The sequence below is a fragment of the Rattus norvegicus genome, chromosome 3 (assembly GCF_021556685.1).
Source record: "Rattus norvegicus strain SHRSP/BbbUtx chromosome 3, alternate assembly SHRSP_T2T, whole genome shotgun sequence".
Lineage (NCBI taxonomy): Eukaryota > Metazoa > Chordata > Mammalia > Rodentia > Muridae > Rattus > Rattus norvegicus.
Window position 1 is genome coordinate 67,801,835 of NC_141536.1, and position 12,434 is coordinate 67,814,268.

The following is a 12,434-nucleotide window of genomic DNA, read 5'->3' on the forward strand; positions in this document are numbered from 1 at the left end:
AGTTATTAAAGTTAAATAAAAATCTGTGGCTCCGGGTAGAGAGCTTAACAGAAAGATATATTTTGGGCTAAAGTCCTGGTTTGATAAGTTGTTTATTGGTATTAGAATTGATAGAAGGTGTTTAAGTTTGTTTTAAGGAGAGTACAGAGATTACTGAAACCATGTGGGGATTTTCACCCATGGTTTGGAACATAGATAGGGAAAAATTAGTCACTGATTCAAAGTAGAGTATTGTGATATTTACAAGTTATTAAGGTTAAATAAAAATTTGTGGCTCCAGGTAGAGAGCTTAACAGATAGATATATTTTGGGCTAAAGTCCTGGTTTGATATGTTGTTTATTGATATTGGAATTGATAGAAGGTATTTGGTTTGTTTTATGAATTACCCCGCTAAAGGCCATATGGCTCATTGATGCTGGCTAGGGAGGGTTTGTGATTACTTTTGATATTTACCACAACAGGAAGCTCAAATTCTCTTTACATGGGCTCCACGGGAATTTTGGGTTCATTTCCTGATATCATAGAGTACAAAAGCCTATCAGGCTCATTGTTTAGCTTACTTCCTTTTTTAAAAATTGTTTAATCTTCATAATTGGTGTGACTTTGAGTTTTATGGTTATATTATTACTCTGGGAGAGAGTGCAAGATACAAGTTTTTCTGGTTACAGACTAAGGAACACAGTATTTTGGGAGAAAGATTTTGTCTTTGTGTTTTTAAAAAGTGTGATTAGGCTCTGGAAACCTCACAGAGTCATACTGATCAGATTTGATAGAGGTAGACTGCCTGAAAAAATTGATTCAGGAGAATCAAATAAAAAGATATCTCGATTCTAAACTTTTGTCTTGAGAGTTGTATTTTACAGAGTGTACCTACTTGGATTCCTGGTCTCAAGGACTTTCAGCTGGGTCCAGTCAGGACAAATTGGCTACAGCATTTGCTTCATTCTTCCTACCCTCTACCCGCAAGGATATCTCAATGCCCATGTACAGCTTGAAGAAGTTATAGAGGAGTCATCACACCAATTCCCTGGACTTTTGGGGGACTGAAAGTGGTTATAGGGTTATAAGGGATGGAGCAGAGACGGTGAGACGCTTTGCTGACTGAGAATTAAGATGTCCAGCAGATATCTTGGGGCACCGCGGTGTCGGACCTAGTGGGGACAAAAGATAACCTTACTTTTTTATTTTTTATATTTTACAGCAACAAATAATGTTTGCCTTACTGAATTCAACAAAGTCATTGTTCCTCAGCTACAGTACAAACCTACTCTGTGGTTGTATAAGGATTGAATGTTTTATTAAAGTATAATAGTAAATTGATGTATTTTTAAAAATACATTCCTCTCATATAATAAGTACCTATGACAGTTTACCCTCCCTCCTCTCCTTCCAGCTTCTGCCACCTGCTCTCTCCTCCAGGTTCACTCTCCCTTCATTTCCTCTTCAGAAAGGGGCAGGCCTCCAAGGGGGACAGCCAAAACTTGTTGGACTGGTCAACAGATGTTTGACCTAACTTGAGGTCCCTGACATGAAAGAGAAACCATCCATTCCCTACTCTTCCTGGATGGCTAGAAACCTGAAACTGAATCGCCCAAAGACCTAGGGTATATCCAAACACAACTGGGTGTGTGGATGTGGGTGTGGGTGTGTATGTGTGTGGACAGGTGTGTAATTTTTATTTATCTTTATTTACCCCCTACAAATAAGTAAATATTGCATTTTATTTTACAAATGCCTTTAATTATTGGAGGATAAAATTAAACAAATTGACAACTACACTAAGGCTATAAAAGATAACTGTATTTTTTTATCAAGTATGTTTGAATTAACTTTCCTCTTTTAAACAATTAATAAGATTGCTTTCTACTCCTTCCTTTAGAAATTTTTCAAACGGAAGGACTATTTTTATGAGATCAAAAGAAAGCAAGCATGAGTGTTTCTTTAGCAGTGAATTATTTATCCACTGCTGATTGGCAGAAATCGATAATCCTGAATCAGGCATGAGGCCTGACTTCTATCCCTAATACCCACATAGAAAGCCACGATAGCACATACCTGTATTTACAACACTATGGAGGCAGAGATAGGTGAATGTAGAGGACTCATTAGCCCACCACCCTAGTCTAATTGGCAAGCCCTGCCTCAAAAACTGACAGGCAGCTTCTGCAAAATAGCACCTGTGGGTGACATCATGGCCACTCTGTGCACATAAGCACGTGACCATAAAAGAAGTGCTTCAAAATGTGACTCTCACACACACAAAGCAGCTAATATAGAGATCCTAATTCCTTTCCTCTAGTTATTAGCAGAGATCTTACGTATTATAGAAGAAATTGTCCCTCCCCCACAGAAAATAGCTTGGCAAAAAATTGTCTGAGTAATATGAAGAAAAATCTCAGTACGGAAAAGAAGGATTAAGATAAGCATTGGGTTTCTATAATCCAATCAGAACAGCTGAGACCAGTGATCCCTGTTGATATATGGTAGGAAGCACATGTGTTAGCGAGGTGCCTTTCAAGACACTGGCACCACCAACTGAATTCATTGAAGAACATTATTCACCTCTGCTCAGTCTATGAATGTACTACCTAAAAATAATGATGGAGATCAAAAATTTCAATCTCCCTGACAGAGCCTAGGGATCGTGTGGTAAGACTGTGCTGGCAGCTTCGTTTTAAACCTCTGCTTTCTATTGCTATAAATTTTCACACACAAAAAAATCTACTTCAGTGCTAATATTTTTCAACTGGTCTCCTGGTGATACTGCAAGAAATATTGAGCCAAATCTATTCAATTCTTGTGTGTATTTTATCTGGTAAATATTTATTATTTCCTGATATTAACCCATAAACATGTCACTATATGATTCTCTGTCCTGATGAAAATATATTTCCTGGGACCTAGGATTAGAGACATTCTGTAAACACAATGAATAGTAAATTGAGGTTGTAACATAATAGAAAATGAAAAATAGGAGTGTTGGCAAGAAATACAATAAGACATAGTAAGTTATATTACCCCAAGTCATACTCTTGAGTAAAACACGTTTATCTCATAATTGCTTTTTCACCCCAATTTAACAATGTCACATGAAGAGGACTCTTAAGCCTACTTAAGGAATCAGTTTGTCTGAATGATTTCAAGCGTGTCCCATCACCTTCCCCCACTAACATCTTATTGAATGTCTAAAATGTTATAATTGAGCATTTATATTTTGGGGCTGAAACACTTAAATTGGTTGTTGGAATGATATATTAAGCCTTCTTAGACTTTTTCTACTTAATATAAAGAATTCATCTGATTCATTGGTGAGTGTGGAATTCAAAATAGCAAAGATGTGACTGTAGAAGCCATAAATCATCTTTTCCTCCCCCCCCAAAAAAATGCTCCAGACTTTTCTGGTCCAAAAATCCCATGGAAGAACATTTACGACAATTGTAATTAAGTGTGGTCACCTTAAAACACTTAAAACAGGAGAGTTTCTAGTTACTGGCTTCCTGACAGTTAAATTATGAGGAACCATAAAAGGTTTCAATTGTTTTGTGCAATGGCTTTTGAAAAGACAAAAACAACATTAGATCAGTAGAAAGTTTGGAACTAATTTAGGTCAAGAGTTTGAATAGATTCATCTATAATCCCTTTCAAAGTTTCCTGGAGTAACACACACACACACACACACACACACACACACACACACACACACACGGGAGGGGGAGGGGGAAGGGACAGAAGGAAAGAGAGAGAGAGAGAGAGAGAGAGAGAGAGAGAGAGGGAGAAGGGAGGGAGGGAGAGAGGGAGGGAGGAAGCATATATATGTGTGTGTGCTATACAACACTGCTGTGATCAATTCAGATATAATAGTGGTCCCATAAGATCAGATATAATGCCAGCTACTAGAAGCATTTTAGGTTTGGCTGCTTTGTCGCATGTGTGTCAGTAGGGGACAGAAGAGAGAGGCTATGTCTACATTAAGTGTTCTGTTCTATTAACATCTGAATGATTAGTAACCTAACCTTCCCGGGAAGAATGGGGAGGGTCGGGGGTGGGGGTGTGGGGAGCCTAAGATGTCCAACTCCATAAAGGCCCCTATAGCTCCCAGGACCAGGAGCAAGCCAGAGACTAGAAGAACCCTGCCTGGGACCTAGGACCTTGGACAGGAGTAAGCCCAAGACAGATGACCCTTTCATGGGGTATCTTAGGCATGTCGAGTCAAGGAGCAAGCCTGGGATGACCAACCGACAGGCTCCATGGGGCCCCACCCCTCACATGGGCTTTGTGGGAGAATTGGTCATGAGGGCTTGAAAGCAAGACAGCTGACTCTGCTCCTAGCCAGCCACAATACTCAGGAGAACACCTGGCATATTACAGGAATTGGAGGAGAGCTACGAGCTGCCCCAAGGACATGAGCATGAAAGAGCTGGCCCAGCAACTTGTCTGCCATGTGGCTCCCCTCCCTTGTCACTTGCCACCTATTGCAAGCAGGAGAGTTGGCCCTAAAGTCATGAGGGTGGAAGAAGTGGATATGTCCCTCACTGGCTGTAACACTTGGAAGATCGATCCCAGCACCTTGCATAGGCAGCACAGTAGACCTGGCCCTGGTAGCAGGGGATGCTGGTGAGCTGACATGAGAGTGGGAGAACCAGCAGGCTGACCAGCTCAGATACCTCTCAGACCCAGATCCAGAGCTTTGATTTGGCCCATCCCAACATCTACCCCATCGATGAACTGCTGGAGTACATGAAGGGGCCAGTCCTACAGATCCAAAAACTCAGAAACACCATGACACTGGGCAACAACAGGATATCTGAGAGGAGTCCCAGTGAGGTTCCAGGATTGAAAGAGTAGCAGAGGCCTCATATTAGATCAACAAGTCATTGCAATGAACATTTGCAAGCAAAAAAGGGTGGACAAAGAATCTCCAAAGAGTGGGTTGATTTTCACGAGGCTAGGGTCAGTCCCTGATACATGCAGGCCCATGCTTTCTGGGAAAGACCAGCTGGCCACCTCTGTCTCCTTTGCCATTTATCCTTTCCTCCAGGCAATTGCTGTATGCTTTGGGTCAGAATAAGGAAGAGAGCCAATTGGGAAAGGCACAATTGGATGCATCTGGTGTACACAAACACAAGTCCCCTTTAAGATTCTGGCTCTGGTCCTGCTCTGCTCTCAAGATGCCAGGTACAGATGACATGTTTCAAAGGCTCCTGATCTTCTCATGCAGTGAGTTCCCACCCAGGCCTGCCTCAGGAGCAAGGTTAAGTAGCTAGAGACCTAGTCTGTTCTTTCCCTAGAAGATGCTGCCTCTTCCCCTCTTTGCTTTTTACTATCCTACCTTTGTTAGTTCTATGAAATGACCACATCCTATATACTTTGCTGTAAATAAAGAAAAATAAAAAACAAAATGATTTCAACTCTTAAAAGAATAACAAAAAAAGTGTGGACAAAGGGTATAGTATGGGGCACTGGGAACCACTACAGCTTTCACAACGATGTTTTTTTCTTCTTTGTTGGAGAGTGTTCAAGGACAGTGACTGGATATGGGGAGGGAGAAATGAGTGAGAATGGGGTGCATGATGTGTAATTCACAAAAAAACAATAAAAGTTTTAAAATAATTAAATATAATGGAGCTCAAAATTTCCCATCACCTAGTGACAACATAGCATCACATTACCATAATTTACTCCTGTCACTGTAGTGATGTTGTGTAAACAAACATGTTGTGCAACACACATACTTATGCATATTACATAATGCTTGATACTGATGATAAATAAATACATTACTAGCCTATGTGCTTGCTCTAGTGCTTGCTCTAGTATGCTTCTTATCATCATTTAATGGTGTACTCCTTCTATTAGGACAATTGGCAGGATTAATATAGTAAAAATGGCCATTTAGCCAAAAGCAATCTACAGGTTTAATGCTATTCCCCATCAAAATTCCAACTCAATTCTTCATAGAGTTAAAAAGAGGAATTTGCAAGTTCTCTGCACCCAAATCCCGTGGGAGGGAGAGCTAAACCTTCAGAGAGGCAGACAAGCCTGGGAAACCAGAAGAGACTGCTCCCTGCACACACATCTCGGACGCCAGAGGAAAAAGCCAAAGACCATCTGGGACCCTGGTGCACTGAAGCTCCCGGAAGGGGCGGCACAGGTCTTCCTGGTTGCTGCCGCTGCAGAGAGCCCCTGGGCAGCACCCCACGAGCGAACCTGAGCCTCGGGACCACAGGTAAGACCAACTTTTCTGCTGCAAGAAAGCTGCCTGGTGAACTCAAGACACAGGCCCACAGGAACAGCTGAAGACCTGTAGAGAGGAAAAACTACACGCCCGAAAGCAGAACACTCTGTCCCCATAACTGACTGAAAGAGAGGAAAACAGGTCTACAGCACTCCTGACACACAGGATTATAGGACAGTCTAGCCACTGTCAGAAATAGCAGAACAAAGTAACACTAGAGATAATCTGATGGCTAGAGGCAAGCGCAGGAACCCAAGCAACAGAAACCAAGACCACATGCCATCATCGGAGCCCAATTCTCCCACCAAAAGGAACATGGAATATTCAAACACACCAGAAAAGCAAGATCTAGTTTCAAAATCATATTTGATCATGATGCTGGAGGACTTCAAGAAAGACATGAGCACACTTAGGGAAACACAGAAAAACATTAATAAACAAGTAGAAGCCTACAGAGAGGAATCGCAAAAATCCCTGAAAGAATTCCAGGAAAACACAATCAAACAGTTGAAGGAATTAAAAATGGAAATAGAAGCAATCAAGAAAGAACACATGGAAACAACCCTGGATATAGAAAACCAAAAGAAGAGACAAGGAGCTGTAGATACAAGCTTCACCAACAGAATACAAGAGATGGAAGAGAGAATCTCAGGAGCAGAAGATTCCATAGAAATCATTGACTCAACTGTCAAAGATAATGTAAAGCGGAAAAAGCTACTGGTCCAAAACATACAGGAAATCCAGGACTCAATGAGAAGATCAAACCTAAGGATAATAGGTATAGAAGAGAGTGAAGACTCCCAGCTCAAAGGACCAGAAAATATCTTCAACAAAATCATAGAAGAAAACTTCCCTAACCTAAAAAAAGAGATACCCATAGACATACAAGAAGCCTACAGAACTCCAAATAGATTGGACCAGAAAAGAAACACCTCCCGTCACATAATTGTCAAAACACCAAACGCACAAAATAAAGAAAGAATATTAAAAGCAGTAAGGGAAAAAGGTCAAGTAACATATAAAGGGAGACCTATCAGAATCACACCAGACTTCTCGCCAGAAACTATGAAGGCCAGAAGATCCTGGACTGATGTCATACAGACCCTAAGAGAACACAAATGCCAGCCCAGGTTACTGTATCCAGCAAAACTCTCAATTAACATTGATGGAGAAACCAAGATATTCCATGACAAAACCAAATTTACACAATATCTTTCTACAAATCCAGCACTACAAAGGATAATAAATGGTAAAGCCCAACATAAGGAGGCAAGCTATACCCTAGAAGAAGCAAGAAACTAATCGTCTTGACAACAAAACAAAGAGAATGAAAGCACACAAACATAACCTCACATCCAAATATGAATATAAAGGGAAACAATAATCACTATTCCTTAATATCTCTCAATATCAATGGCCTCAACTCCCCAATAAAAAGACATAGATTAACAAACTGGATACGCAACGAGGACCCTGCATTCTGCTGCCTACAGGAAACACACCTCAGAGACAAAGACAGACACTACCTCAGAGTGAAAGGCTGGAAAACAACTTTCCAAGCAAATGGTCAGAAGAAGCAAGCTGGAGTAGCCATTCTAATATCAAATAAAATCAATTTCCAACTAAAAGTCATCAAAAAAGATAAGGAAGGACACTTCATATTCATCAAAGGAAAAATCCACCAAGATGAACTCTCAATCCTAAATATCTATGCCCCAAATACAAGGGCACCTACATACGTAAAAGAAACCTTACTAAAGCTCAAAACACACATTGCACCTCACACAATAATAGTGGGAGATTTCAACACCCCACTCTCATCAATGGACAGATCATGGAAACAGAAATTAAACAGTGATGTCGACAGACTAAGAGAAGTCGTGAGCCAAATGGACTTAACAGATATTTATAGAACATTCTATCCTAAAGCAAAAGGATATACCTTCTTCTCAGCTCCTCATGGTACTTTCTCCAAAATTGACCATATAATTGGTCAAAAAACGGGCCTCAACAGGTACAGAAAGATAGAAATAATCCCATGCGTGCTATCGGACCACCACGGCCTAAAACTGGTCTTCAATTAACAATAAGGGAAGAATGCCCACATCTACGTGGAAATTGAACAATGCTCTACTCAATGATAACCTGGTCAAGGAAGAAATAAAGAAAGAAATTAAAAACTTTTTAGAATTTAATGAAAATGAAGATACAACATACCCAAACTTATGGGACACAATGAAAGCTGTGCTAAGAGGAAAAGTCATAGCGCTGAGTGCCTGCAGAAAGAAACAGGAAAGAGGATATGTCAGCAGCTTGACAGCACACCTAAAAGCTCTAGAACAAAAAGAAGCAAATACACCCAGGAGGAGTAGAAGGCAGGAAATAATCAAACTCAGAGCTGAAATCAACCAAGTAGAAACAAAAAGGACCATAGAAAGAATCAACAGAACCAAAAGTTGGTTCTTTGAGAAAATCAACAAGATAGATAAACCCTTAGCCAGACTAACGAGAGGACACAGAGAGTGCGTCCAAATTAACAAAATCAGAAATGAAAAGGGAGACATAACTACAGATTCAGAGGAAATTCAAAAAATCATCAGATCTTACTATAAAAACCTATATTCAACAAAATTTGAAAATCTTTAGGAAATGGACAATTTCCTAGACAGATACCAGGTATCGAAGTTAAACAAGGAACAGATAAACCAGTTAAACAACCCCATAACTCCTAAGGAAATAGAAGCAGTCATTAAAGGTCTCCCAACCAAAAAGAGCCCAGGTCCAGACGGGTTTAGTGCAGAATTCTATCAAACCTTCATAGAAGACCTCATACCAATATTATCCAAACTATTCCACAAAATTGAAACAGATGGAGCCCTACCGAATTCCTTCTACGAAGCCACAATTACTCTTATACCTAAACCACACAAAGACACAACAAAGAAAGAGAACTTCAGACCAATTTCCCTTATGAATATCGACGCAAAAATACTCAATAAAATTCTGGCAAACCGAATTCAAGAGCACATCAAAACAATCATCCATCATGATCAAGTAGGCTTCATCCCAGGCATGCAGGGATGGTTTAATATACGGAAAACCATCAACGTGATCCATTATATAAACAAACTGAAAGAACAGAACCACATGATCATTTCATTAGATGCTGAGAAAGCATTTGACAAAATTCAACACCCCTTCATGATAAAAGTCCTGGAAAGAATAGGAATTCAAGGCCCATACCTAAACATAGTAAAGGCCATATACAGCAAACCAGTTGCTAACATTAAACTAAATGGAGAGAAACTTGAAGCAATCCCACTAAAATCAGGGACTAGACAAGGCTGCCCACTCTCTCCCTACTTATTCAATATAGTTCTTGAAGTTCTAGCCAGAGCAATCAGACAACAAAAGGAGATCAAAGGGATACAGATCGGAAAAGAAGAGGTCAAAATATCACTATTTGCAGATGACATGATAGTATATTTAAGTGATCCCAAAAGTTCCACCAGAGAACTACTAAACTGATAAACAACTTCAGCAAAGTGGCTGGGTATAAAATTAACTCAAATAAATCAGTTGCCTTCCTCTATACAAAAGAGAAACAAGCCGAGAAAGAAATTAGGGAAACGATACCCTTCATAATAGACCCAAATAATATAAAGTACCTCGGTGTAACTTTAACCAAGCAAGTAAAAGACCTGTACAATAAGAACTTCAAGACACTGAGGAAAGAAATTGAAGAAGACCTCAGAAGATGGAAAGATCTCCCATGCTCATGGATTGGCAGGATTAATATAGTAAAAATGGCCATTTTACCAAAAGCAATCTACAGATTCAATGCAATCCCCATCAAAATACCAATCCAATTCTTCAAAGAGTTAGACAGAACAATTTGCAAATTCATCTGGAATAACAAAAAACCCAGGATAGCTAAAGCTATCCTCAACAATAAAAGGACTTCAGGGGGAATCACTATCCCTGAACTCAAGCAGTATTACAGAGCAATAGTGATAAAAACTGCATGGTATTGGTACAGGGACAGACAGATAGACCAATGGAATAGAATTGAAGACCCAGAAATGAACCCACACACCTATGGTCACTTGATTTTTGACAAAGGAGCCAAAACCATCCAATGGAAAAAAGATAGCATTTTCAGCAAATGGTGCTGGTTCAACTGGAGGGCAACATGTAGAAGAATGCAGATCGATCCATGCTTCTCACCCGGTACAAAGCTTAAGTCCAAGTGGATCAAGGACCTCCACATCAAACCAGACACACTCAAACTAATAGAAGAAAAACTAGGGAAACATCTGGAACACATGGGCACTGGAAAAAATTTCCTGAACAAAACACCAATGGCTTATGCTCTAAGATCAAGAATCGACAAATGGGATCCCATAAAACTGCAAAGCTTCTGTAAGGCAAAGGACACTGTGGTTAGGACAAAACGGCAACCAACAGATTGGGAAAAGATCTTTACCAATCCTACAACAGATAGAGGCCTTATATCCAAAATATACAAAGAACTCAAGAAGTTAGACCGCAGGGAAACAAATAACCCTATTAAAAAATGGGGTTCAGAGCTAAACAAAGAATTCACAGCTGAGGAATGCCGAATGGCTGAGAAACACCTAAAGAAATGTTCAACATCTTTAGTCATAAGGGAAATGCAAATCAAAACAACCCTGAGATTTCACCTCACACCAGTGCGATTGGCTAAGATCAAAAACTCAGGTGACAGCAGATGCTGGCGAGGATGTGGAGAAAGAGGAACACTCCTCCATTGTTGGTGGGATTGCAGACTGGTAAAACCATTCTGGAAATCAGTCTGGAGGTTCCTCAGAAAATTGGACATTGAACTGCCTGAGGATCCAGCTATACCTCTCTTGGGCATATACCCAAAAGATGCCTCAACATATAAAAGAGACACGTGCTCCACTATGTTCATCGCAGCCTTATTTATAATAGCCAGAAAATGGAAAGAACCCAGATGCCCTTCAACAGAGGAATGGATACAGAAAATGTGGTACATCTACACAATGGAATATTACTCAGCTATCAAAAACAACGAGTTTATGAAATTCGTAGGCAAATGGTTGGAACTGGAAAATATCATCCTGAGTGAGCTAACCCAATCACAGAAAGACATACATGGTATGCACTCATTGATAAGTGGCTATTAGCCCAAATGCTTGAATTACCCTAGATCCCTAGAACAAACGAAATTCAAGACGGATGATCAAAATGTGAATGCTTCACTCCTTCTTTAAATGAGGAAAAAGAATACCCTTGGCAGGGAAGGGAGAGGCAAAGATTAAAACAGAGACTTAAGGAACACCCATTTAGAGCCTGCCCCACATGTGGCCCATACATATACAGCCACCCAATTAGACAAGATGGATAAAGCAAAGAAGTGCAGACCGACAGGAGCCGGATGTAGATCTCTCCTGAGAGACACAGCCAGAATACAGCAAATACAGAGGCGAATGCCAGCAGCAAACCACTGAACTGAGAATAGGTCCCCTATTGAAGGAATCAGAGAAAGAACTGGAAGAGCTTGAAGGGGCTCGAGACCCCATATGTACAACAATGCCAACCAACCAGAGCTTCCAGGGACTAAGCCACTACCTAAAGACTATACATGGACTGACCCTGGACTCTGACCCCATAGGTAGCAATGAATATCCTAGTAAGAGCACCAGTGGAAGGGGAAGCCCTGGGTCCTGCTAAGACTGAACCCCCAGTGAACTAGTCTATGGGGGGAGGGCGGCAATGGGGGGAGGGTTGGGAGGGGAACACCCATAAGGAAGGGGAGGGGGGAGGGGGGTGTTTGCCCGGAAACCGGGAAAGGGAATAACACTCGAAATGTATATAAGAAATACTCAAGTTAATAAAAAAATAAATAAATTAATTAATTAATTAATAAATAAATAAATAAAAAGAAGTCATTTTCTCACAAAAAAAAAGAGGAATTTGCAAATTCATTTGGAATAACCAAATACCCAGGATATTGAAAACTATACTCAACAATAAAAGAACTTCTGGGAGAATCACCATCCCTGACCTCAAGTTGGATTACAGAACAATAGTGATAAAAACTGCATGGTATTGGTACAGAGACAGGCAGGTAGATCAGTGGAATAAATTGAAGACCCAGAAATAAACCCACACACTTATGGTCACTTGATCTTT

At 40.4% G+C, this 12,434-nt stretch overlaps 1 non-coding gene across 1 annotated transcript; it reads left to right on the top strand.

The window, feature by feature from the left end:
- Positions 1-3,887: 3,887 nt before the first annotated feature.
- LOC120102065 (small nucleolar RNA SNORA17) lies at positions 3,888-4,017 on the top strand. Its single transcript, XR_015685167.1, has one exon. It is a non-coding gene; the product is annotated as a small nucleolar RNA SNORA17 (small nucleolar RNA).
- Positions 4,018-12,434: the final 8,417 nt, after the last annotated feature.